The 27,784-nt window shown below is 40.2% G+C and overlaps 1 protein-coding gene and 1 long non-coding RNA gene across 3 annotated transcripts in view; one reads left to right on the top strand and one right to left on the bottom strand.

Annotated features, from left to right (window-relative positions):
• Nucleotides 1–27,784, top strand: part of PRKCE (protein kinase C epsilon) — a 385,401-nt gene that overhangs the window by 105,112 nt on the left and 252,505 nt on the right. The window lies entirely within an intron of this gene.
• LOC144585755 (uncharacterized) lies at nt 6,309–10,778 on the bottom strand. The gene is made up of 2 exons (XR_013540293.1): nt 10,725–10,778; nt 6,309–6,358 (listed from the first exon to the last, which is right to left on the bottom strand). It is a non-coding gene; the product is annotated as an uncharacterized LOC144585755 (long non-coding RNA).

The raw sequence follows: 27,784 nt of genomic DNA, 5'->3' as shown, positions 1-27,784 counted from the left end.
TGGGGGGCATTATCGCCCACGTTAAGAACCACTGCCATACGTAGTTGACACACCATTTGCAATAAGGGAAAAGGTTCTGTTTGCTAGAGAATACAGATCTGGTCTATCAACAACATACTGTATCTGAGATGGCACTCAAAATGCTTGTTGTCTGAGCATTAGGGCGGATTCAAATAGGATGCTAATTGAACAAATTTTATATAGGACGAGAAGTAACTATTTTTTAATATATGAACCCAGGAATGCTTCCACAGTTTTGAGAAGCCTTTTCTACTCAGCTGCAGAATAGTTTTACATTTTTGAGTCTCTTCTGTGATCCTCCACATGTTTGCTTTGAAGTAGAACTTTATCAAAGAACTTGATTCCATTACCCTGTGATCTGTATAGTAGCTGTTCATAAAACATTGTGTCCTTGGTTCCATTAATAAGCTAAACCGTGATAATGTTGCCCATCTGTATTCAAAGCCTGGCAGGATATGGGTATTTTGAAAATACAGATAAGCTGATGTAGGACAGTGATACAGTATCACTTGAACTGCCAAACAGTTTCTATTCATCTGCATCTCCCCTCCCTTGTTCAGCATTTTCTGATTTCCTAGGCCAACTACCTGTCGTTTCTCCATCAGGTGGTGGTTATCAAAAACAACAGGCAAAGTCAATCAAAATTATAAAAGCATTGACTGGTATTATATAACAGATACAAATTTTAATCAAAAACCTAAGTTATCTGATAAATATCAGCACAGTATGAAAGTTATTCCTAATATTGCTGGGTTTTGTAGCTCTGATGGTGTTATTTCTGAGATCTGCAACTGCTTATAGTTATTTCTGAGATCTGCAACTGCTTATAGAAATTTCTTGGTATTGTTCCCAAAGCCCCAATGACTGTGGGGACCACTGAAGTGTTTTCATCCACGTGCGAAATGTTTCAATTGCTAAGTCTCTGTATTTTGTTAGTTTTTCCAATTCTTTATTTTCAACTCTGGCATCCCTTGCAATTGCGATGTCAATGATCCAGATATTTCTTCATTCTATTATTACGTCTGGTGTCTTATGTTAAAGGTGTCTATCAGTTTGGATGTGGAAATCCCACAAGATCTTGACACCTTTTCTACCTGAAGTCTAGTGCTACGGGTTTTTGGAGGCTGGCAAGTTATATTATTTGCATAATGACCAGTGCACTAACTTTGCCACTCTATCATGTCTGATTTTGTAATCTGCTTGTGCAATCATTAGACATTCGTAAATGAGGTGTGACACAGTTTTATCTTTTTCTTGGCAGACTCAACATTTCTTGTTAGCAGCAATTCGTTGGATCTTAGCTTTCATCACATTGGTCTGGAGTGCTTGTTCTTGTGCAGCAAAAATCCAGCCTTCAGTTTTTTTCTTTAGGATGCCCATGTTGAATTATGATCATGCTTTCCATCAGTATTTTTCAGATGTTGTCCATGTAGTGGTTTATTTTTCCAACTGCTTAATTTATTTTCAAGTTGTTGTTTCTTATATTGAGCCTTAGTTTCTGTTGTTTTCAAAATATTCTCCATTTTCATTGCCTTAAGTAATTTTTCTTTGCTTAATAATAATAATAATAATAATAATAATAATAATAATAATAATAATAATAATAATAATAATAATAATAATAATAATAATAATAATAATAATAATAGCCAGTATCCTACTTGAAGCAACTTTACTTTCAAATTTTGCTTTCCTCCTTCTTTTTTAGCTAGCCATCCACAGAATTGGACAGTCTTATATGAAATCAGATCATCCGAGGCTCACTCAATCAATCATTTTCTTTGCCTTGCTTATTTTTACAGGATTTTATAAATGATGTGAGAATCATTTAATTCTACACAGAGGTCAAGGGAGAGGTTGGCTGGAGTACAGATCTAGCTTAAGGACCAGATGGGAACTGAGCTTTGTGTAGAAAAGTCTTTTTGATAAATTGATTTTCTCCCCATTTGACCTCAGCAAAGGAAATGAAAGAAAGATGTTAGTCGTATTAACATATAAACAGAAGAACAAAAATACTGTCTTTGAGGTGATAGGAGCATCAAAATAATCATCATACTGAATCAATCTATTTGTCCATTTGGTACAATATTGTCACCACTGATTAGTAATGGGTTCTATCAGTTACAGGCAGGATTCTTCTCTCTTAGCTGGAGGGATCTCATACCTGGAGATGCATTGAATTCAACTTGGAGCATGGGATAGTGGAGAAAATTCATCAGGTCCAGATTTTTGAGTCTAGTCTGCAAAATGCACTTGTGAATGAAAATCTGTCTTTTTCAAAATCATGGGATTCAGTTTACAGCTTAAAATGCACAGATATATGTATATGTTAAAGAAAATATGTGCTCAAATATACATTATAAATAATAATCATGTGCCGTTGAGTGACCCTTTTCATGGTTTTCCAGAGAATAGAAGTGGTTTACTATTCCCTTCTTCTGAGGGCTCCCTGGGACTGTGAAGCTTGCCCAGGGCCACACAGGTTGGCTCTACTCACAGGAGGCACAATAGGGAATCGAACTTCCAATTTCTGGCTCTGTAGCTAGATGCCTAAAACAAGCATGCCAAATAAAGGAAAAATGCATCCAAAGAGCTACATGGACCCTTTTGATAGATGTCGATGCATTTGTAACCCTGGCCAAGTACAGTCCATGAGATAGCAATGGATTCAACAGATGTACCGTTGGAAAAATGAGAAATTGTTCAAAAACAGCATTAATAACTTTGAACATCTGTTCCTGGGACCTAATGCATTCAAAGTCTATTATTTGCGATTGATTTATATCCCTCCTAAATAACAGAATTTGACCGCTGACTTTATTTTCGTGATTATGTATGTAGTATATCTGCTTATCAAGGTTCTGACCTGCAGGATTCTCAAAGTGATTTTCAACTGACAGTTTAAAAGGACAGAAAACAGACCAAAAAATCTTTGAAAAGCAGATTTAAACTGTTTCCAATTAGAAAAATCTTCTTGGCTAATGGTAGTGGAACTATTATAGAAAAAGGCCAAACCAGAAAACTCTGCAGTATATATATATATAGCATAAAAACACACCACCAGGGGATGAATCCAGACACCAAGTGCCCATGCTAAAAGAATTGTGTTTGGAGGATGACCTGCAGCTCATTGATCTGAACACCATTGTAGAGCAGCCTGCTTTGGAGAGGCTAAAGAGGCAAACGGAACAGATCCTAGGAAGGTGGCACCGTTAGAGGTCACCCAAGACTATTAGGCAAACCTTGGCTTTTTAGCTGGTTTCCTCTGTTTCTTTTATTGCCTTATTACTAGTCTTTCTGTGTCTCTCTGACCATATGGATTTCAGATACAGTAATGCCTATCACTGCGTTTATTCATAATCATCTTAGAACTGTAGAACTGGAAGGAACCCTGTTGGAAATGTGTGCTAAAAGCTCTCAAAACTGCCCTGATTCCCAGATGGAGGACAAATCAGGATTACTTTAAACCAGTGGTTCTTAACCTTTGTTACTCGGATGTTTTGGAACTGCAGCTCCCAGAAACCCCAGCCAGCACAGTTGGTAGTGAAGGCTTCTGGGAGTTGCAGTCCAAAACTCCTGAGTAACTCAAGGTTAAGAACCAGTGCTTTAAACTAGGGTGAATAAAAATCAATGATTGTTTTATAAAGTCAAATTTATTTAAATCGTGAAGGTTAAAAAAATTAAAAATTGTCAAAAAAAATCTGATTTTGAAAATTTTAAATCATGATTTAAATCAGTTCGATGCAGATCGAATCCACCCTGCTATAAACATTTTTCATTTCTTGCATTTCACTAGCCTGCTTTTCATTTGAAGGCTTTCATATATGCCTTTTGGCAGGCAAGTCATGACTTTTCTTCCTTTGACCTTGGGCAGAACGAAATGGACTTCATATGTACAATACGGATTTGACATGCCCCTCTTCCAAATGATTTTGCCTCTAGCTGCTTTGCTGCTTCTTTCTCTGACTTCCCATTCATTTCAGCATGCAGTTCTACATGCCCTTGGCGTTTTTTTTCTGCTGCTTTATTGTTTGTCTCCTTTATTCTTGCTCCCTTTGATGTTGCATGTAGGAGGCATTTATAGCCATCCTGCTCATATGGTGTCTGCTGGAAATGTCCAGGATCAGCCCTCGCGACTCCTCGAATGAGCTCTCACCCTCCTTTTTTTCCTTTCTTTTTCTTGAATAAGGCAAGTGACATAGTATTCTCTTAATTCCTGTCTCCCACACAGGGATTCTGCCCACACTGTGCAAGCAGCTAATGAAAAGTCATGTTCTAAAGAAATTATGTTGCATCCATATGGAATGGCAAGAATTTTGAAGGCTAGATCAGAATACAATCAGAACTGGTAACTGCTGCCAGAGCCAGCTTAGGCAGAATGAAGGGGCTGCTCCGGGTGACATATTTCAAGGGTTGTGAAAGGGGAGCACATTGTTGGTTATTTGAGACTTTTTAGTGTGTTGCAGCAACTTCATATGTGAGATTATTATAATTCCTATGCAGAATGGCATAGTTTCTGCACAAGATACATCTCGTAAGGCAGTACGGACACTGGCCAGGATTTGGAAGTATCTCGTGGAGAAAAAGTGAAAAAGAATAGAAGAAAGTGGGGAAGGTTCGAATTTTTGTGGGAAACCAGAACATTTTCTTGGTGCAGGGCGAGGTCTTGATGGAAAGCTTGTGCCTGGCAAGATTCTGACCATTATTGGGAACAAGAGTTTTTCCAAGTGCTCATCACATCCGTAGTTTGGACTGCTATGCACCTCAGCATGGGTGAGCGGGGTTAATATTATTTGCTGCTGTATCTCAGGCAGCAAAATCTCTTGCGTAGAAACCAAGTGTAGCTAGAGAGAATGGGAAGGGGAGGGCAGGCAATCATAACGATATATAAGCAACGGTTACAGAGGTACAGTACTAGAACAACAGTGAAGGTCGCCACACTGGATTTCAGCACAGGACTGTGCTGAAATCAGTTTATTAAAACTTGTCTTCTATTTTGCCTTTACTTCATTTTCTTTGAACATTGTTTAACAGATCCATAGGATGCAGCTCTTTTGTACCAGGTCAGATTTAAAAAAAAAAAAAGCCATCCAATCCAGTATTGTTTCCTCTGTCTGCCACAGAGCTTGAAAACTTTTAATGGACTTCTCCGGAATTTGCCAGCCAGCCAGCCAACCTTCCAGTCATTCCAGGTTGACAAACATCTCAGAACACAGGGAATTCTGCACACTCTTGTGAGAATGGGATGAAATTTCTATCCTATCCTCAAGTTTGCACTTTGAGATGTTACTTCAGCTCAGCCTTTGTGCCAGATGTCTGATTGGCATATGTGGCAAGACGTGCCTTTCAGTCCATGAGGCTGTTGTGTCCGATGCCACCTCTCCTGGGGTACAGTCATCATATCACTACCATTTAAATACTGTACACCGCATCACAGAGAATGTAGTCCCCTGTACAGAAAATGAATCATGATTTTATCATCTGTTTTAACAACCTATGGCTTACAACCTACAGTTGCCCCCCTCCCCATTATTTCTATTCCTTAACCTGTTAAAGTCAACAGAACTGCCTCAAAGTAAGCATATTGTGGATGTGTAGTCTCCTAATCAAATGCATGTATGCATCTCCCGTAATATATTTAATTTCTCCTGTTGCTTTCTCTATTAAATGTTAGCTCTCAGTACTGATGTCCCATTGAACAGTGGGGAAGGAAAAGCTACACTGGTACACAATTTTATGTGTGCTTTCACAAAGCTGTACTCTGGTTTAGACATCAGCTTGATGGTGAGCTGAGTTCAGCATTTCATTATTGCAAAAGACAGGTCGTAATCTCTTTAAAGGTTAATTTGTCTCCATGGAGAGTCTTGTGGATGTCTAGAAGAGCAGTTCTACTGTTCAAAACACAACATAGTGTTTGGAATTAAATAATGTATATAGGAGCAGCTCCTGCAATGGGGGGGGGGCTTAATTATACTGTATTGGTAAATGGGCTTTAGTGACCATGATGTAGTAAAAGGGTGGAACAGCTTGGAGATGCAAAGTATTACTGATGCATCAATGTGCTCAATGTGGTTGGACGATGATGATCCATGTTGCTGTAGTTATCTGAATTTGATTGCGTGAAGGTAGTTCCTCAAATACAGTCATTAAGTCAGTGGCAATGAATCTTTTCTTGACAAGCAGTTACCCAGTCAGATTCTTCCATCTGCAGATTTTCTATACAGGAATGAAAGAGTGTTTTACTTCTTGCCATATAGAAAAGAAGAGTTCCATGCTCGAGTCCTCTCGTACATAGGTGCGGACAAGTCAAGGGAATCTTGGAGTTAGCTGGATTCAGCTGAGAAACAGTAAAAAAAATAAGAATTTGCGTCTTCTCTGTATGTAAGAAGAATCAGGAGAGGACTAGAGATGTCAACATTGGCTGAAGAGCAAAAGCTAGCCAGAAGCTAATTGTAGAGCTGTATGAAAATACGAAACTGCCTAAGTCTTAGTCATCAGCGTCTTGCCTGATGGGAGTTTTTAGCCACCTTACAATGATTGTTCTCCAAAAATACAGATAGAGTAAGCAGAAGTGGCAAATGTTGTTGTTGTTTAGTCATTAAGTCGTGTCCGACTCTTCGTGACCCCATGGACCAGAGCACGCCAGGCCCTCCTGTCTTCCACTGCCTCCCGGAGTTGGGTCAAATTCATGTTGGTTACTTTGATGACACTGTCGAACCATCTCATCCTCTGTCATCCCCTTCTCCTCCTGCCTTCACACTTTCCCAACATCAGGGCCTTTTCCAGGGAGTCTTCTCTTCTCATGAGAATGAGTGGGAACTGTAGCAAGTAACAAAAAATACAGTGTTCTATTTAATTATTTAGGTACAGTTTAAAACCTCCTTCAGGCACACCCATGGCAACAGAATGGCAAATGAATGCAGATTTTTCTTTCACCCTATCAGAATTAAAAAAGTCTCTGCCTAACAAAATGACAACATTCTAATGCGCGTGTCAGGCAAACTTTTTTGGGGAGGGTATGCCATTCCTGGGGGCTGCTGTGGAGAAGGCTCTTCCTCATCTGGTTACTCATTGTATCTGAGCTGTGAGGGTGTTTGGAGCAGGGTGATCCTTCAGATGTTCTTTGGTGACACATTTCCTCTCCTTTAGGCAATGTGTAGGTAGCTGCCCTAGTAGCTAGCTATTAATGTAATACTGTATAAAATTGGCCCATAGAATGTCTTGTCTCAGATTAAACTGGAACTCTGAGAAAACACTCTTATTTCTACTGGTACACAGACAGGGACAGCTTTGCTGTTAGGAGGCAGATATCTCAAGGAGCTGATTGGGGAGTATAATGAAAAGAAAGCCAATTGTTAGTTGTTCAATATAGTATTACTTGCATTACCCAGGAAGACGCATTTGCTTCTGGGGCCAAAATATGTTGCCAAGTCTTGGATTACTATGCCCCTTAGTTTGGATGATAGAAGGACAGCATTTGTTGTTCTGCCCCATGCAGAAAAATCTATTTACAGGTTAAGGCTTTGAAAAAGAGAAAAATGCTCATAAAAGAATATAACATTTTGAAGTCATAAAAAGGTTTAGATTATTTGCAAAACATGGGGAAATGGTTATAATGCATTTCTGTTTACCTTGGAAATAACCACCCCAAGGACCTCTTTAGAACTCCTGAGTAACATGTTATGCTTGATTCAATACATAACTTTTAAAAACATTTGCTTCAAAACTTACTTTTCTTGTGAGACAAATCATTTATTTTGGAATATGTAATAAATGGTGGATATTTACTGCTGCATCCATAATGTGAGCATAGATAACATTTCAAGGCTTGAAGTAATGTTTTGAAGTAAGCTATGCCTGCTCAGTGTAGATGTTTTGTTTCTCTGAAATACAATGGAAGGTTGTTGGAAAGTGATGAGGAATGTTTACAATCTTGCATGCAGATTTGATACATGAGCATGTGGGAGGAAGAAACCTTTTACTTAACTAGCTAGCTTGCTTGTTCGTCCTTTCCTGATTACATAGGGATGCTTTTCATGGGATAAGAAGTTCCCTCTCCTTGATTCACTTATTAGAATACTTTATTGTTCTTTATTCAGAGTTAGTTGATTTCAGCATGACCAAGAGCATGGAAGCTGAGTAAAATGCTCCATGTTAGGTGGGCTATTTCTGCCCCACATGGCTGAGAATAAATCTGTTTTTCCTTTCTTTATTTTATTTTTCCTCTATTTTACTGACCTGATGCCTTTATGTGAATTCGACCCAAGGCAGTGAGTAAAACATGCATTTTCTTTTTTCCCTTAAATTGGAGTCCGGGTGCTTACTGGGTTAGTTACATGCAGTGGGGGTGGTTTGGAAACTTGCTATTAATTCTGATGTCTAGATTGCTGGCCTTCTGTTGTGCAAGAGGGAGGAATTAAAAATATTCCTGCTGTTGCTACAAACCTCATTCAACAGAAAACAAGTATTCATTAAACATTATCATTTGATTTATTCCTATGAAAGGTATAGAATTTTTTTCAGCCAGATTTTGGTTGAATACCAGTAAGACCTTCAATGGAACCAATTATTTCAGGAGGTGGTAAGCTCTCCAATACTGGAGGCATTCAAGAGAAAGTTAGACAACTATCTGTCAGATATATTTCAACTTCGATTCCTGCGCTGAGCAGAGGTTCAGACTTAATAGCCTTAGAGTCCCCTTCCAGCTCCATTATTCAATGATTCTATGACTTGTTATAAATTATGCAATGTTTTGGAGTGACATTTTGTCCCACATGTATTTATTAAATATATTTTTAAAAATCTTGTTGAACCAAAGTTGCAGTTCGGTGGAAATTTGCATAAATGTACAGAACATGATACAATATTGCTTGAATATTTCATATCATGGAAAACAACAAATACAGTACTTCTGGACACCATTGTCTTTTCACCACCTCCTTCCTGAGTTCTACAGCTCCCTCACCCAACCTCAGCTGTCCAAAAATTTCAGTGCAGATAACTATTTTCCAGTTTGTTGTCCCTAACTACTATATACAGTATCTGGAAAAATTGAAAAAAGAAAGAAACCCAACAGAAGATTTCTCACATCATTCCAGTAACATGCTTTGCTGAGCCAGAAGCAAGCAAGCATCAGACAAAGTACTTTCACTGTGTTGTGCAGATAACCTCATAACTATGGAGGCAGGGAGGGGGATGAGCTTTAGGTTCTTGTTTTTAATCAATGCCTTGGCCTAATTTTAGTCTTGCTTATGGACCTCTCCCCTGCAACCTTTGTTGTCTCTGAAAACCAGGTCCAGAGGAGTTTCTAACTCTCTGGAGTACTTTTTTGGGTGTGACTGGAGGTTGGATATTTCTGTTCAAATGCATCTAGGTATTCACTTCTAATCCATAGCTCTATGTCCCTCCCAATTGCTGCAGATAGAAGTAGTTCTGTCAGCAGAACCAGTGGATGTAGATCCATGTCTTCAGTCCTCCACTACCCTGAAACTCCGGCTATAATTTCGATGTTAGAAATTCTTTTTCCCCACTTGAGCTCTAAAGAAAGCAGAATTAAAATTGATTTCTCCTCTCCTTCTTAATTTGCACCGTTGTTAGAGCTTAACAAAAGCACTATTTCAAACTGCTTAGATGTACAATCAATAAGAAGACTGGTTCCAAGAATGTGAAACCCAGTTTTGTGTGCTTGGCCATCATAAAAGGAGAATTACTTCAAGGTCATGGCAATTTTGTAGAAATTGATCCACTGGGACCTGATTTATGCATTGTTCTGGCAGAGGTGATATACCTGGGAAGGCTTCTTCAATATGATAAGGTCTTAAGACACAAGTGCTGGTTATTTGGGTAGATTACATGGCTCAGCAAGCAATTTAGCCAGGAGTTGTCAACTTTGGACCCGCAAACTATTTTGGCCTACAGCTCCCATCCATCATGGATTGTGGGAATTGTCATCCAGAATATATGGAAAACTAAAGGTTCTCCACCACTGCCTTCACCTAATACCTGATTTGATTTTCCCTGTGTTCAGGGAATCTAGTTGTGGTCTCCAGTCAAAGTCTGTGTGCAAGGAAAAGTCTGGAAGAGTTACTTCTCTGCATCATAGCACAAGAATTCTAACCAGCCAGTAACTGGGCAATACTGGCTGAATGGGAGCTGTTGTCCAAAAAGATTACTTTTCTAAGCTATTGGAAAAATTATGGTACTGGATAGTTACATACAGATAAATGAATCAAATGTTTATGTCCCTTTTAAAACTCTGTGCACACATTCTTTGACTAGGGACATGATTCTTATTTTCCCAGAACACAGTTTGATAAGCACTCTGAATGCATCATGAGTCTCCCAGTCAATTTATCAGAGTCGACAAAAGACGGAATAAACAGAAAGTATTAACCTGGGTTGCAATCTGATAGGAGGACTTAAAAAAAAAACTGAAAGTACTTGAAAAGGAAGGAAGATCCATGCATGTTGACCTTTTAAAGTAGTAGAAAGCAAAACAAAGGAAGAAAAGAAAAGGGAAAAAAACCCAATGACTTCTCTTTACCACTCAGATTGGTAAAACAATGGCATAAAATCTGAAAAAGTCCTCTATACATTTGAAATATGTCCTTTAAAAGAAACTTTGGACAGATATTAGAAAATATTGCTCATTATGACTTTGCAACTACTATATTGTTTTTAAAAAGTAACTTATGTATACCCACCCTGATTACCCCAAAGCAGTTAGTTGCAGATTGCTTGTAACTAGTTCCTTTCAGACCCTTATTTGAAGACATGGGTTTGCCACTTCCTTGTGCAACTTAGCCGGTGCAAATTTAGGAGACAGAAAAGGAATTTAGGAGACAGAAAAGGCATTTTGTTCTAGTGTCAGGTGACCAGAATCAGAAGAAGTAATTGCATAGAAGCTCTGGTTAATTCATGAAGAAGTAGCAAATTGTCATGCAAGCCACACCTGCTGAAAATTCCTCTTCTGGCTAACTTTCAAAGGTATAGGACAGTGGTTCTTAACCTTTGTTACTCAGATGTCTTTAAACTGCAACTCCCAGAAACCCCAGTCAGCAAAGCTAGTGGTGAAGGCTTCTGGGAGTTGCAGTCCAAAACTCCTGAGTAACCCAAGGTTAAGAACCAGTGGTATAGGAGCCCCTTCCTCTTTTGCATCTGGACAGTTCATGTATTATGAACTGTGGTGGGGATTAATAAATTTGAGAGTTTGGAAAAATTCCTTTGTTCTGCATCAAGTACCAAAATCTCAGCCTACATAGCCAAACCAAACTCATGGGTTTCCTAAGCTCTAGTAAATGTGATTGTTTGTACCTACTCTCACCCCCTGCTAGGGGAAATTACGAGCGAAAACAGCTACCCCCCGGCAGACAGAGTGATGGTGGTAAGCCAACAATTAGAGCCAATAAAAAAGCAGGAATTTCTTATGACAAGTCTAACTGGCAATTGCATTTTTCCTTCCCAGAAGGAATTGAAAAGAGGGACAAGCTTTAGCTGCTTGAAAGTACTTTGGAGAGGAGAAGATAGCTGAAGGGCAATTTAGCTTGTAGGAGAGTATGGTCTTTCTCTTGCAGTGATAGATTTTTGGATTTGCTACTTGGTTGAAGCATGGAACTGTGGCATACAGCTTTGCTGTCACCTGTCCATCACAGCTGGGCAGGGGAACTTCAGCCAATGAGAGGACGGAGGGTGATGCAGAAGGGGGAGGAGCTGGATTATATAAGGTGTGTGTGATGTGTGAAAGGAGAGTTTTGGAGAGTTGGAAAAGATGAGAGAAGTTGATTGAGAGAGTGAGATAGATTTGAGAGAGATAGTCAGTGAGGGAAAAGTCTGTGTGATCATTGAGAAACGTGATTAACAACTTGATTTATTACCTGTGATTCACCCTTTTTATTTTGTACAAATCAATAAACACTTTATTTGTTTGAAAGAAAAACTTATCCTTTGTGAGTACTAAGGATAGGTTGGTGGCAGCAAGTGAAGAATAGTAGTGAGCACTCTGGGAGGCCTGAGTTGACAGAGGCTTCAGAGTGGCCCGCTACAGGAACCTTATGATGGGAGGGGGGAATCTGTCAAATATGGATCTGTCAAATCCATCTTTAACCAAAGCATTAGAGTTGGGTGGATATTTTGGACTTCAGCTCCCAGAAGTTGGAGAGCGCATAACCAGTGGTGAAGGATTGCAGAGTACCTGAAAGAGCAACGTTTTCACACCTTTGCTATAAAGCAGACAAGAACAATATTCTTCTCTCTCTCCCTCTCTCTCTCTCTCTCTCTGGCCACCAGCCTCATTTCCCATGAGGCTTAGCTATGGGGTGATAGGTCAACCATAAGGGTACTGAAACCGGTGGTGAGCGTCCCTCACTCTCATTCTCTCTGTCCTTTCCACCCCTATGTAGCAGACTCTGAGGGAGAAAGACAGGGCATTTCTGTCAGAGGTCAAAACTGAGACTTTTCAGAGAGTTTCTGAATTTACAACCACCACCACCTGTTGATTCATCTATCACTATAACAGATACAAAAAAGAAAAGACATAATCCCAACTCTGTAAGATGTATTTCTTGAAACATTTTGGGCCTGCCCTCACTGTTCCCTCTAATTTTCTGCCCTCCTGTGTGGGAGTCTCAACTTGTACGTGCATGGGGGGGGGGGACTAGCTGGAACTGGAACTAAAAAGGTGCCAACTCAGGCTGCTGTGTGCGTGTGCAATGTAGAAGGAACATTGCCTGTCATGCTGTTTGCAAGCAAGAGTAAGAAATCTGTGGCCCTTGGCCTAATTTGACACAGCTCTCAGTGTAATTTCAAGGACTTTGTGAAGCTAAGCAGAGAGCCACACATTTTTGCTGGAAAGCACAGTAGGTCGTCATTTAGAGCCTAAAACCAGCCAGATAACTGATGGTCCCCCAGAGAGGGTGAGAAAGAAGCCTTTAGCTTCAGTAATTGTGTAGAAAATATAATCTCAGCCACCAACAGGTGTAGTTTGTACAGTTACCTGCAGAAATTCACTCTTCTACACAACTCTTCTAGCTAGGGGAGACTTGTCCTCTTTTTAACATGGCTTCCCTACTGCTACATGTTGTTCTATTGCAACTACCATCAGTCCTAGCCAGCATAGCCAGTAGTGAGAAATAGTGGGGTTTATCACCCAATGACATCTGGAAGGCCACTTCTAGCCCACCTTAGTTCTAAAGCTGCATTTGCATGAAAGAAAATCTCCACCTGCTCAGTTTTTATTTGTGAAGTGTTTTTGAAACATGATTGAATAGGGGAATGAGCCATAGCTCAGTGGCAGAGTATGCATGTTATGTGCAAATGCTCTCAGATTTGGTCCATGCGTATTTATTATGTGTGTAAAAGATTCAAAATTCAGTCTACAGCATTCCAGGTAAGCTTCGAAATTTCAGAAGCTGCTGCCAGTCAGACAACAACACCAAGCAGACAAAGCAGTGGTTTGGTTGACAATAATTCTTCCATTGATTGCCCCCATCCCCATTCCCCAGTCAGAGTTAAAAAGGGCAGATTTCCTGGAAAATTAGAAGCCTATTGTTTGAAACAAGAGCTCAGAAGAAATACTTGTTTGGTTGCTGTCCATGGTGGCTAGGGGATTCTGTATGTTGTAGTTCAACAGAGTAATGTTCCCATCTTTCCGAGTTCTGATTTCCATCCAGATCAAAATTGGATAGAAAAAAAATATAAAAGTTTGCCAAATGGAAAAAGGCTTCCTCCTCTCCTTCTTCCAGCTATTTCTAATAATAATGAGTGGGTAAATGTGTACTGCAGCTAGAGTGAATGACATTATAATGGTCTGAGTGGGAACAGTTCACCGTGCATATAGACCCCTCTTCTGCTTTTATCGGAGGCAGCAGAGAACAGCAGCAACTGCATAGAGATTTCCACTTAAAATAGGATGAATCACCCTCTGTTTCCCACTTGAATGGTTTAATTAAGTCTCTATATTTGGCAGAGGAACTCTTCATAGAATAGTTGTGTCTTCTGTCTAATATATTTAGTAAAATGTTTACCCTGATTTTGTGTGTGTGGATGAAAAAGACATTGCAGTTAGATCACCTCTTTCAGGCTAAAAACAGTTTATTCTGCAATTGTTTTGAGTTTTAACTAAACAGCTATTGTTCCCATACACTGTTGATTTAATGTATAGGCTGTGTGTACTTGTTTCTACTTGAAAAGTAGTTTTTAGTACTTTGGGCTATTCCAGGGCATTGTACACTTAGAAATAGTCCTTGTTTTATCCATATCTATGAATTGGTTTTTAGAACGTACAGATATGGTATCTGATATCTTAATAAGATTTATAGAACTGGAAACATAAAGTGGAAGTTAGCAAAAACTGTTGTGTCATTTCAAGTAAAATATTTTGGAAGGTAACGTAGTTAACCATCCACATTTTATACTTGGATGTTTTTGGTAGCGGTATTTAACTCAGAGCATTGTTGATCATTTGCTATATTAATCTCAGTTGCAAAGAAATGGTGTACTGATCCTTCATTGAAAGAATAGTTGGTGGATTTTTGATGGGTGGTTAAATATGCAAAGTCAGTGTCCGATCTGCAGCAGAACAGCCCTTTGAGGATGAATATTAGTGGCAATTTTCAAAGAGGCAACACAACAGGAAAAAAATGGGGTGTGAGATAGCAGATATGTTTTAGCATGCACTGTTGGTGATTCAGAAGCCACTTTGTCTTGTCCAGTCATGTAGGATGTGAAGACATGTGAGATGTCCCCATCTTTTTCTGGTGCCTCCCTTTTTCCAGCCCTTTCCAAATCCCTATGGTTTTATCTCCAGTGGCCACAACAGGCAATTTCTATTCCAACTGCTACAATATGGATATTAAACCATGGTGGTAAGCCCTGGCACCCCCATCTCTATATGTCAAATGGTCCTGTATTGTGGATCAATAAGGCTCTAGTCCCAGGTATGTTAACTTTGGATCATAACCACGGACCACAGTGGAACATATTTCTGAACACGCATGCAGAGGATTGTGCTGTAACAAGTCTGTTCTTGTTGATTATAGTAAGGGACTTTTTTCAACTTACTGTCTGTATTCCATTTCAGAGAAATAATTGCCAGGGGGCAATTCCAGTGGCAGGCAGAGCAAAAGCCAAAAACACAGACAAATTTTAGCATGAACCTCTTAACTGCCAGCAATTAAGTCTTATGAGAAGCCTTTGAACGTTTTAGAATGGGGAAAACTTTCCAGAAGCTGGGAAGTCACCACAGAATGGTATAATGGGAGAGTGAACTTGGTGATTTGGGGAAAGGTAGAAAGCCAGATTAAACCCTGGGTCTGATACTCCCTACCCTATATCAACAAGTCTGCCTTGTTTTTGCTTAGAATTGCGTTTGAGAGAGATCTGGCATGTCAAATATCAGTGATGGAAGTGTTCCCATAGGATTTTTAGTAGATGATCGTTTGCGTATGCATAAATATTGGGGACCCACTTAAATTTTTGACTGTCCTTTATGTGTTTGAAATTGCTTTGGCATTTCTTTGCTATTACAAAAAGCCAATTAAAATTCTGCAGAGAAGAAACAGCTAAGGAAGTATGAATCATTGGTTGGTGACTCAATGTAGAAGAGAATAAGTTAATTTAAAGCCATGTTAATTTTAATTACCGAGGTGTAAAGTTACGTGTTATTGCCCTTCAAGTTCCATCTTGTTGTCTTCTCCTAAGCGGTGGTAGCACAATCTAGGAAAGAGAAGGTCTCATTCCTCCCACCTTAATGTGAGCATAAGGTAGCTAATTGTAGCAAATTAAATGTAATTGCATTTTAACTTTGTTTTTAAGAACTATAAATTAAATAAGGAAAACTATGCAGAAAGATTCATTGCATATCCATTACATATAATATGATTTTACCTGCAAGTATTATTTTTAAACATGGCCCAGGTTTCATTGGTGTCTTGTCGTTGGATCCCATTGCTTTTTTCTAGAACTGCTGTTCTGATAAATCTCCTCCAAAGCTGCTCTAGTGAGCTGGGAAACCCTCTGGAACAGCATTATTGGTTACCTGGATGAGATGTGGCTGCAGTGGAAGACGAAAGGGAGAATGTGGCTGTTCGGATGCTTTTAAGTGGATTTGTTGTTGTTGTTTAGTTATTAAGTCATGTCCTACTCTTTGTGACCTCAAAGCACGCCAGGCCCTCCTGTCTTCCACTGCCTCATGGAGTTTGGTTAAATTCATGTTGGTCACTTCATTGACACTGTCCAACCATCTCGTCCTCTGTCGTCCCCTTCTCCTCTTGCCTTCACACTTTCCCAACATCAAGGTCTTTTCCAGGGAGTCTTCTCTTCTCATGAGGTAGCCAAAGTATTGGAGCCTTGGCTTCAGGATCTGTCCTTCCAGTGAGCACTCAGGGTTGATTTCCTTCAAAATGGATAGGTTTGTTCTCCTTGCAGTCCAGGGGACTCTCAAGAGCCTCCTCCAGCACCACAATTCAAAGGCATCAATTCTTTGGCGGTCAGCTTTCTTTATGGTTCAGCTCTCACTTCCATACATCGCTACTGTAAAAACCATAGCTTTGACTATGCAGACCGTTGTCAGCAAGTTGATGCCTCTTCTTTTGAAGATGCTGTTTAGGTTTGTCATCACTTTCCTCCCAAGAAGCAGGCATCTTTTAATTTTGTGACTGCTGTCACCATCTGCAGTGAACATGGGGCCCAAGAAAGTAAAATCTCTCACTGCCTCCATATCTTCCCCTTCTATTTGCCAGGAGGTGATGGGACCAATGGCCATGATCTTAGTTTTTTTGATGTTGAGCTTCAGACCATTTTTTGCACTCTCCTCTTTCACCCTCATTAAGAGGTTCTTTAATTCTTCCTCACTTTCTGCCATCACAGTGGTATCATCTGTATATCTGAGGTTGTTGATATTTTTTCTGGCAATCTTAATTCCGTCTTGGGATTCCTTCAGTCCAGCCTTTCACATTATGTTTTCTGCACATGTTAAATAAGCAAGGGGACAATATACAACCTTGCCATACTCCTTTCCCAATTTTGAATCAATAAGTTGTTCCATATCCAGTTGTAACTGTTGCTTCCTGTCCCATGTATAGATATCTCAGGTGATAGATAAGGTGGTCAGGCACTCCCATTTCTTTAAGGACTTGCCATAGTTTGCTATGATCCACACAGTCAAAGGCTTTTGCGTAGTCAATGAAGCAAAAGTAGATATTTTTCTGGAACTCTCTAGCTTTCTCCATAATCCAGCGCATGTTAGCAATTTGGTCTCTAGATCCTCTGCCCCTTCGAAATCCAGCTTGTACTTCTGGGAGTTCTTGGTCCACATACTGCTGAAGCCTGCATTGGAGGATTTTGAGCATAATCCTGCTGGCTTGTAAAATGAGTGCAATTGTATGGTAGTTGGAGCATTCTTTGGCACTGCCCTTCTATGGGATTGGGATGTAGACTGATCTTTTCCAATCCTCTGGCCACTGCTGAGTTTTCTAAACTTGCTGGCATATTGAGTGTATCACCTTAACAATATCATCTTTTAAGTGGGGAAATACATTATTGGCCTATACATTTTAGAAAACCCATAAGTTAACTGTTATTTACTTCTCATGCCTTTCTAACCATGTGATTCCCTACTGCTATTTTTGGTGCCCAGGGCAAATGATAAGATAGCACCTACCTAGAAATGTCATACTTGCAGTTGAGTGCTGGCCAACAGCAGCAAGAGAGCAAAGGCCTTCACCTCTGTGGAACCTAGTTTAGGGGGTACTGAATGTCCAGCCTTAAATACAGAACTCTGCTCTCTGCATGTTACTGTTAATCTCCATCATTTGCTGCCTGAGATACCATCTCACTGTAGTTAATGATAGGACTAGTCCTCAGAAACACAGTTGGGCAAACATACGTATGTGTCCTCCGAGTATGCATGCTATTTTAGGGAGTCATGTTGCTGCTGCTGCTGGTTATGACGTATATACTGTATTTTTCTGTGTATAGGACATCCCCATGTATAAGACACCCACACTTTCTAACCCATAATGAAGAAATCTAAGTGGTGCTTAGCAAATGTAGGGTAAAAAGGATCAAAGTGCTGCAGGATGGCTTTGATCCCTGCTTTCTCCCTGTGTGCTAAGCCCCGCGTGGCTTAGCAAAAGGAGGGGGAAAGGGAGCAAAGCAATTCCATGATTGCACAATCATTTTGATTCCTTTCCCCCTTATACAGCCACGGGATTGCTTTGATCCGTCCCCCTCCTTTTGCTAAGCCCCATGGGACTTAGGGAGCAGAGGGGAAATCAGGGATCAAAGCGATCCTGCAGCACTTTGATCCCTGCTTCCCTTTTGCTAAGGCTCAGCAAGTGGAGGGGAAAGCAGGGATCAAAGCCCTGCAGGTTCACTTTGATCCCTGCTTTCCCTCCACTTGTTTTTTTCTCCTCAGCTTACTTCCATGTATAAGACAACCCTCAATTTTTAGTTTAAAGATTTTAGACAAAAGTATAGTCTTATACATGGAAAAATATGGTACTCTACCTTTTCGCTACTAAGTCCTACTCAGGAATAAAACCACTGATGTATCAATAAACTCTAAATAGTTAAAGTCATCCCAGTAAATCAAATATTATCATAGGCCAATTCGAAAATATGTCTTTTCACACCTTTCCCATAAGTGGCATAAGGGAAAGCTTCTCAGTTTTGTTTAGCTGTTCCCCAAGTAGGAAATTCAGAGTTGCCTCTGTGTAATGTGTAAAAAAGGTAAAAGATAACAGACTTAGAGATAAGGCAAGAGAGACCAATTATTTCAGGGTTTCCTCTTCTTTGACCTTTGACTGAGTAACCTTTGAACAAGTTACACACAAAAGAAAGAGAAAATGTCAGTTTAATTCAGTGTTTGTTATCCTAGGATAATTGATGATCTAAGCAAACCTCTAAACATCACATAATGGCTTCTCGTGTTTCTCATTCCAGGAGCAATAAATGTTATATGTATTTTGGAGAAACTATAGTGGGTAGGAGATAGGAAACTCTTGTGTGATTCGGAGCTGGGAAAGCATCTTGTCAATGAGTCAAAGGCATTTAGAAGCGTCTAGTTTGCTGGGGGTGCAAATCAAAGCCAGCCAAAGCCAAAAGAGAAGCTCTAGGAACTCCTGGAGAAAAGTTTTAGAATGCAGTGTATTGAATAAGGCCACAAGCTGGAGAAGGTTGGTGAATCATACCTGGAACTGTTCCAAAGCTCACATCCAAGTGATACACCACCATCATGGAGATTGCTAAAGCTTCTGTGGGTGTGTTATGAGGACAATGAGCAAAGTTGACCCTGAGTCATTTTACTGTTTACTACTGACCAGGAAGCCACAATTTGGAATGATCAAAGCAGAGAGCAGCATGGCTTCCTCTGCGAGGAGTCTCTAGTGTAAAGGGGATAACAGCTTTTCCAGCCATAGAAGTTTCAAACTGTGGTCTAACTGCAACAAACATCACAGATAGCAAAGAATTTATGATGGCAGGAGGATCTCAGTATAGCTTACAGTGCAATTGGTAGGGTTAGAAATACTGGAGAACCTTGTTTGTCCACATTTGTAAGCACATTGATTTATTGTGTTGTGTGTATTGTAGGCTAGATGCATACAAAAGGGTGCCTTTGGTGGAGAAATGTGCAGAGGTTAGATACAAGTATTCATGCATTAAAAATTACAGAAAACAAGATTTAAAAACTGATGAGGACATTCATGGGAACCTGACACAGATCTGGGAAGAGACTGGAAACCATCATTATGGTAAGGTAGACACATGAGAAAGAGGACACAGTTCCTGTATCTTTAATAGTTTTGTAGAAAAGAACGTTACAATAGGTCTAGCATGTCATACAAACTAAAACTGCTGAAATCTTTTCTCTACGGATTATAAAAGTAAAAGAGTGCTGTCTGCTTTTTAATGGGTCTAGTTCCTCCATGGTAATGTGTTGCTTCCTGGGTCCAAGTAGGGAGCAGCACTAGATCAAGGCTGCCATAGAATCAAGGCGCCTTGAACATTTGCTGTGTAATATGAAGTAAACTAATACAGTATCACATGGTGAGTTGGGGTTCTATTTGCTAAAACAGTTGTTACAAGTATATAGTTGCAAGCTTTTAAAGATCAGGAGCTGAAGTTCCACTTATTTCTTCTCTCCGTTGGAGTGCATTGGCCAGCATCCGTTTGGCAGTTTGTGCTTGAGTAAGTGAAATTGTGTTGTATTACAGCAGCAAACTGCTGTTAATTTATGAGCTGATCCCATCATGTGCGTGAGCGTAAGCCCAGGAATGCCACCAGCAGCTTGTTAAGTAGTAGCAGTTTGCCTGCTGCAACCTGTGCTGTTTTACTTGTGCAAATGTAAATTGCCAGTTGAATTGTAGCTACTGTGTGTTAATGCTGATGTGGTCTTGTGCAAGTGCAAACACCTGAGACAACCCTGGCTCCTCTCACAAAATGCCTGCTATATCTGTGCTGTTGTGTAGAAATCAGCAGTGGGAGTAATGGCTAGCAGGTTGAACTTGAAGTAGGAAAACACAGCGTTTGACCTCTCTACTTTGAGGTTCCTTGGGTGGTCTTGGGCCAGTCTCTTATCCTGTTAACACATTATACCCCGTTTCCCTGAAAATAAGACAGGGTCTTTTATTTTTGCTCCAAAAAAAACACATTAAGGCTTATTTTCAGGAGATGTTTTGTTTTTTTCATGTACAACAAAATACGTTTATTCAAATACAGTCATGTCATCTTCTTCTGGTTGCTGCACTGTGGTGGAGGGCGAGGTTTCACTTAACTGGGGCTTATTTTGGGGGTAGGGCTTATATTACAAGCATCCTGAAAAATCATATTAGGGCTTATTTTCAGGTTAGGGCTTATTTTAGGGGAAACAGAGTGGTAGTTTGGTGAGCTCCAACACTCTGGGTTATAATTTCTTTCCCCCAGGACCCAGTGGAGGTTACACTTTGCTCAAGAACGCAAACATGGAAAGAAAGTAGAAGTGATGAGAAATATCCTTCCAGCTTTCAGGGATTAAAAAAAAAATACAAACAGTCCAGGAGTGTGTGGAATGTATCTGAAGGGTAAATCACCATGCCTGGAGACTTCTAGGAATGGCAATTAAACTTTTTTTCCCCACAATATTTTTCCAATAGGAAGCTATAGGGATGCAAAGCTGGACTTGGTGGGGCTGCTTTATGAGATTGTGAGAGATAAATGATGGAAAGGTTTGTGGATTAAGAATGGGATGTAAATAGAGCAGCATCGTATGAACAGTGTGGTGGTGCATCCTTAGAATGATAGATTATTACAGTTTGAGTGGCCTCTGGGGACTCAGTTTGACTCCCTCCCTGCAGGCTCATGTTTCAAAAGTAGCTCTCTGGGCTGTATTTCAGGAGAGTGGAAGGAAGTCAAGAGACAAAGACCTAAAGTGTTGTCCCTGTCCTCTATACAAAATGGCCCCATTAAAAAAAAGGACTGTTCTCTGAAGGAATTTCATTAGGCAAAGCTTGTGTGGCAAGTAACACCTGCTGAAATGTCCTCTTGTAGCAGTTGGGTGTGTCCAAAAAACGCAATTTTTCTGAGCCTCCCGTTATGCCCTTCAGTTGAATGAATTTCAGTCAATCATCTGAAAATGGTATGAGTGTGAAGGAGAACAGAAACAGGACGTGTTGTTTATTAATATAGTTTGATTGCCTGTTTAGCATAGATTTTTTGTCTTCCCTTCTTTTGTTTGGTTTGTTATAGTTGCATAACCTTATTTATGACTTATTGTATGCTGAAAAATAAAATAAAAAGGTTTTGTAACATCTTTTTTAAATGAGACACATGGTTGATAATAATCAATTCGTTTGGTGCTATTTGTTTATTTATTCCCATTTCATTTCATTTTTTTTAATCCTGCAAAAGTGTTTGGAGGGCCCCCTGCCAAAGGGACCATATGGCAAGCCATTAAAGTGTCAGCACTGTGTTCCAAATGTAGACAAGGAGCTGGCTGACCCTTGACCTATTTTGTATTTCAACAGTGAATTTAAATATCCGAGACAGGACTCAATAAGGACTGTGATGAAGCAAGCCTGCTTGTTAAGGCCTGTTTCTGTGCTTTGTTTTCGCTCATTAAATGTCTTTTGCTTTGGCTAGTTTGGAGCCGTCTAGGCAAAACTACTGCTAGAAAGAGAGCTGAGCAGTGCTCACCAGACAATGGCTGAAGTCTGAAAGAAAATTAAACTATGGTTTGTGAAAACTGTTTGGTGTCACTTTATGTATACATATAGACCAGCCTTGCCCAGCTTGGCTTCCTCCCAGATGTGTTGGCCTTCAACTCACGTCTTCCTTAGCCAGCTGGCTGGGGTGGATGGGAGTTATATTCCATGTCTGGAGGGGTCCAATGTTAGGAAGGCTAGTAGAGATTTCAATATTTACTAATGAGAGATTTCCCCCCCCCCCCGGTTCTTGTTTATCTCACCTGCAAGAATGAGGAACAGTTATTTTGTGGCATTCTAAATACACACTTATTTTGGGAGTGAGTACCATTGAACTCAGTAGGATTTGTCTCTGATCTGATTGGTAGATGATTGTGCTATTGGCCACTAAATTTAAGGTGTGTATGTGGGAAACCCACACGAAAAGCTTTCAGTCCTGTTTCAAGGAAGTATCAAAGTATCTTTCCCCTCATGTCTGGCCTAAATGTATGTTTGTAAAGACAGATCTTTTTTTCCTCACCAACATCAAATAGGCTTATCCCCCACCCACCCACAGTGAAGAAATGGAAATGACTCATTTAATTAATTAATTAACGAATCAATTTCTACCCCAGCTTTCTCAAAGCGGTTGTCACGGCATTAAGATTGCAACCCTAAAGCCACATACTTCAGAGGAGTGAGTCTCAGGCCCTGAAAAATATATTCTAGTTATCCTCCAGTTAGATTATTGCTTTCCCCCCCCGAGTCACACGATGCACAGTTAAGAGCGAAACTTTTTCCCGGCCAGTAGTGTAACTGCAGTTTATTTTCCGTTCCCTGGGAGGGTTGTATACCCCTGTTGCATCAGTGTATTCCTTATTGGAATTGCCTGTGTGCACAACCTGCTCTGCTTCATTTCAGAATCGAAGCCAGGAAGGTGGCCTTCCTTGTTGTGGTGTGCATATTTTTTTCTTTCATGGCCAATACATTGATATACTGGTAAAAGTATGTCACAGACCAATTTGAACATTGCTGCAGTACCGGCATTTTGACATGTGGCTTTTCGCCAGTCATTGTGAGGAGACAGTCATGGGGGGGGAGGGTGGTTTTGCAGAGGGGAAAAAGGAAATGGCAGATTAAGCTGAAAGGCAGAGGAGATAGTGGAGGAAGTAAACAGCCTAATGCAATTCTGCAGGAGCAGCCAGTGCAACAGAGGGCATATTCCCAAACAGAAACCCCTTCTCAATATAGCAATGTATCAGTGTATTGCTATATGTATGTATGTGTATATATAAATATGTATATATAAATCAAGGGGCTGAATTGCCCCTTGAAGCAAGACAGCAAGTCACCTGGTACCATGGTGTATATGGCCATAATTATTTAATTAGGAGGAAATGAATTGTTGCCACTAAAAGTTATTGGGACCTTCACCCTGTTATATATACCACATGACTGAGCATCAGTGCAACAGAGGTACGGAAAGTATTGGAAGACCTCGAGAACATTTCCCTTGCGTGACCAAGGCCTCACTGACATCAGCAGAGATTATTTAACTGCTGAATAATAATTAACTGCTGGCTTCAGCATTTGGCTGCAGAAGCAGAAGTTGGGAGTTTGATTCCCCACTGAGTCTGCTTGACAGGGTCTTGACTTGACGATCCATAGGGTCATTTTAGAACCAGTTCTGCAGTTCTATGATTAAGATTATTTCTTAGCACAGATCAGATACCTTTTACTGCAAACCTATACCTACTTACCTCAGAGCAAACCGCTCTGACACAGTGAGTTAGAATGGCACTAGTAGTCATTGAATCACATGTGTTTTCATTGATATATAACACAGCCATATGTGTGCCTCCTCGAAACATTGCATTCAAGAGGACTTCTCATGAAATCCTTTATACAGTGGTGCCTCGTTTAACAATGATAATCCGTTCCAGGAAAATCGCCGTTAAGTGAAAACATCGTAAAGAGAAAATAAAAAGCCCATTGAAACGCATTGAAAACCTTTCAATGCATTCCAGTGGGCTTAAAACTCACCGTCCAGAGAAGATCCTCCATACGGCAGCCATTTTCACTGCCTGTATAGCGAGGAATCCGTCCCTAAACGCAGCGGGGAGCCATTTTATTTACCTGGTGGCCATTTTGAAACCACCAATCAGCTGTTGAAAAATCATTGTTTTGCGAAGAATCGGTTCCTGAAGCAGGGAACTGATCATCAGGACACGTAATTGGGCCTTCTCGGTAGTGGCTCCTCGCCTCTGGAACAACCTTCCTCTGGCGATTCGTGCAGCCCCTACGCTGGGCACTTTCAAGAGTCAATTAAAAACATGGTTATATGTTTGGGCCTTCCCTTCTGTCAATATTTAATTCTTTTTTCCTTCCTTATTTGTTCTATTATTGTATGTACTTCGATTGATTGTAATATTATTATGTTTTATTATAAATATACTTTTATTGGAAGCCGCCCAGAGTGGTCGACCAGACCAGATGGGCGGGATATAAATCAAATAAATCGAATAAATAAATAAATATCATTGCGAAGCGAAATTCCCCCATTTAGACCATCGTTTTGCGATTGCAATTGCGATCGCAAAAAGATCGTTGTAAAGCAGATTTGTCGTAATGTGGCGCAATCGTAAAGCGAGGCACCACTGTATCTGAGTTGGGCCCCTTTGTCACCCACTCCCCCAAACACAGCAGTACCCTAACAAGCACATTTCCCCTCTGAGGCTGTGACTGGTCATTTCAGTACATTTTCCTCCAACTCTCCTCCCTGCTTAAGGTTCTGGGAGAGCTTTATTTCAGAAGCCGAAGTGCTTGGACTCTGCGTGCTTCATAACAGATGTGATTACTGCACATGCATGGTTCTCATTGTGGCCAGCTGTTGCATGAGAAGCAGCCTCTGCCATAATTTGACATTTGGCTGAATTCTGTAGCCATCCTCAACCTTTTTGGTCCACAGCCATAAACACAATATGAAAGAAATATAGGCCAAATCAGGATTGTATAAGTCACAGAACAAACCTTATAAGATGGTGCATGAATAATTGTTTCCAGACTGTAGTCGCCTTCAGATGTGCCAGGGGCCCCTCAGGGGGCCATATGGCCCCCACTGAGAATGAGCTTTGGCACATTGACTGCATCTTATATTAAAATGCACAGAATGTAGTTTAGGATCATGATTTTACCCATTCCATCAAAAATGAGGAGACATGATTTGGATCTTCCTATGTAGGTGGGACAGATTTAACACCAGCTGTTTCGTATTTCATAATTGATTTACCCAGGGTTTAGAAAAAGAGGTAGGAAGTGGGAAACGGTGCTAATGAATTTTTTTCCCTTTTCTTTCCAAACTTCTACCTGTTTGTGTGTAATGGTGGCGGGTTTCTGAAATAAGCACAGGCTGGGAAATCTATCCGTGCACAGATCAAAGCCGTGTGTGTTTAAACAAACTTTAAAAATAAACTAAATTGCATGCTGTTATTTAATGTAATGAGTGGTTTAGCTCTTACTCTTTGCTTTGAACATGAAAACTGCATTGGTACCCTTCCATCAGGTTCCGTGTTCATTGTGAGATGTAGGATGTAAACATCCCATGAGAACCGACATTTCTCTGAAAGGGGACAGTTTGCAAGTAGAAAAGGGGTAAAGTCCAGTAATTCTTGAATGTGGTCTCTCCTTTCCCCCCCCCCCACGCTTATAGATATTTTAAATTTGTTTTGGCCTCCTTCCTACCACCCGTTGCCACTCTGGGAGCAGTCTCTGAAACGAAGTGAAGGAATGAGTAACTATTACCTCCATTTTGTAGAAACACCTAAACAATCTTCCAAGGAATACTTTATTAGGCAACGATTGCACTAATGGAAAGGCAAAATAGGAAAGTCCTGCTGGGAAGAATGTTGATGAAGGACTAGGTGCTAAATCAAGCAAACATGACAGCTGGGCCAATTGCAAGATGGCTTTTCAAGTGCAGTGTTGGTATAATAAGCAGAGTATGTAAGTATAGGAGCCAATATAGTTATTAAAGTTTGTTGGACTAGAAAGGAGAAAGAACAGAGTAAGGATGTAATGAATGCTCACAAATTTCTTTTTCAAAGAGGTAACTGTGTTAGTCTGTGCTAGCATATCAGGCCAAAAAGACTCCAACAACCCCCCCAAAAATAAAGAAGACAAAAATATTGTGGCCCTTTAAAAACTGCTATATTTTAATGGTGAGCTTTTCTGGACAAGTCCACTTCCTCAGACGTAACTCTTTTATGTCTGAGGAAGTGGACTTGTCCATGAAAGCTCACATTAAAATACAACATAACCTTTAAGGTACTTTCATGTTTACTTTTTAGATTTTTTTCCCTTATTCTTGATGAAAATTGATGTTGATACATTGACAAATCCCATGAGAAAATTTCAGTGCCTGGGAGACTTTTCACTCCTGCATCAGAAAAAACAACTCCAGTGCTTTCAGTACTATCAGCAGCAGAGAAAGCCTTGATTTTTAAACACAGCGCACTTTTTTCATGGAATCTAAGTTTTTTGTCTTTGTCGTTTGTTGCTGTTCCAAAAGTCCTGAAATGCAGTGAATGCACCAAACCTATGTAGTCTCACCCAATGGGAAAAAAAACTTTGAAATGTTGTGCTGCCATATGTAGGAATGAAAGGAATGAAGATTTCTCTAGACCACGAGGACACTGGGCGACATTGAACAGGACAGGGGCACAGGCGGGCTGTGAGCACATGCCACTTGATAAGTGATAAGTTCATGACTTGACCTTGATAAGTTCATGAACATCAGTGCTTGAAGGTATCCAAATTGAAAAGAATTTTATTGCTTTTCAGTAACCAAGATAGAGACATTTGGCTTTCCAAACGTAGTTGGGCACTCTTTCCCACGATACCTCAGAGTTAGCTATGCATGATCATGTCCATTGGGAGTTATACAATAGCAGTATCAGAACACCCATCCCAGATTTATGGCATATGTACTGTATACAGGTTGCCTCTTGATGCATACAGCAGTCATTTGAACATAAAAGATGGCCTTCCCTCTGATCCATCACTGTGGGGAATGATTTACATAATCTGAAGAGACAGCAAGGTATGGAGTGGAGGAAAGAACAACCCTTGAATTATTAGGGCTTTCAGATCCATGAAAACTCTGTGCTTAGCTGCTGTCAATTCCCGTCAAGGTTCTACCCTTCTAAACTCTTGAAGTGGAAACAACATCTAACACAGCTATACCGAGATGAATTTGATAGGGATCCTGCACAATCCTATGGGAAGGATATCAGTATATCTGATTCCATTAAGGGTGGAATCAGATATACTGACAGTAAGTGTGTCAGTTGACAGTATATTGGAGCGGTTCATCAGTGTCCCTCTTCAATTGTGCATATCCCCAAGATACAGAAGAGAAAGAAGGGTTATTTTTGTCTGCCATCCTCCAGTAGCCCCATTTGCAATATTTGCCAGTTGAGTGGTGTGTTGAAAATGTTTTAGAAGAGGTTTAGAAATAAGAAGGACCGAACCAGATTTGAGGTGGTCTTCCCCTACTATCTCTCTGGCACTTTTGTTATATGTATGGGGGAAACTGCCTGGTTTCTGATTGT

Source organism: Pogona vitticeps, chromosome 1 (assembly GCF_051106095.1).
Source record: "Pogona vitticeps strain Pit_001003342236 chromosome 1, PviZW2.1, whole genome shotgun sequence".
In the NCBI taxonomy this organism is placed as follows: Eukaryota; Metazoa; Chordata; class Lepidosauria; order Squamata; family Agamidae; genus Pogona; species Pogona vitticeps.
This window is presented reverse-complemented; position numbering and strand designations above follow the sequence as displayed.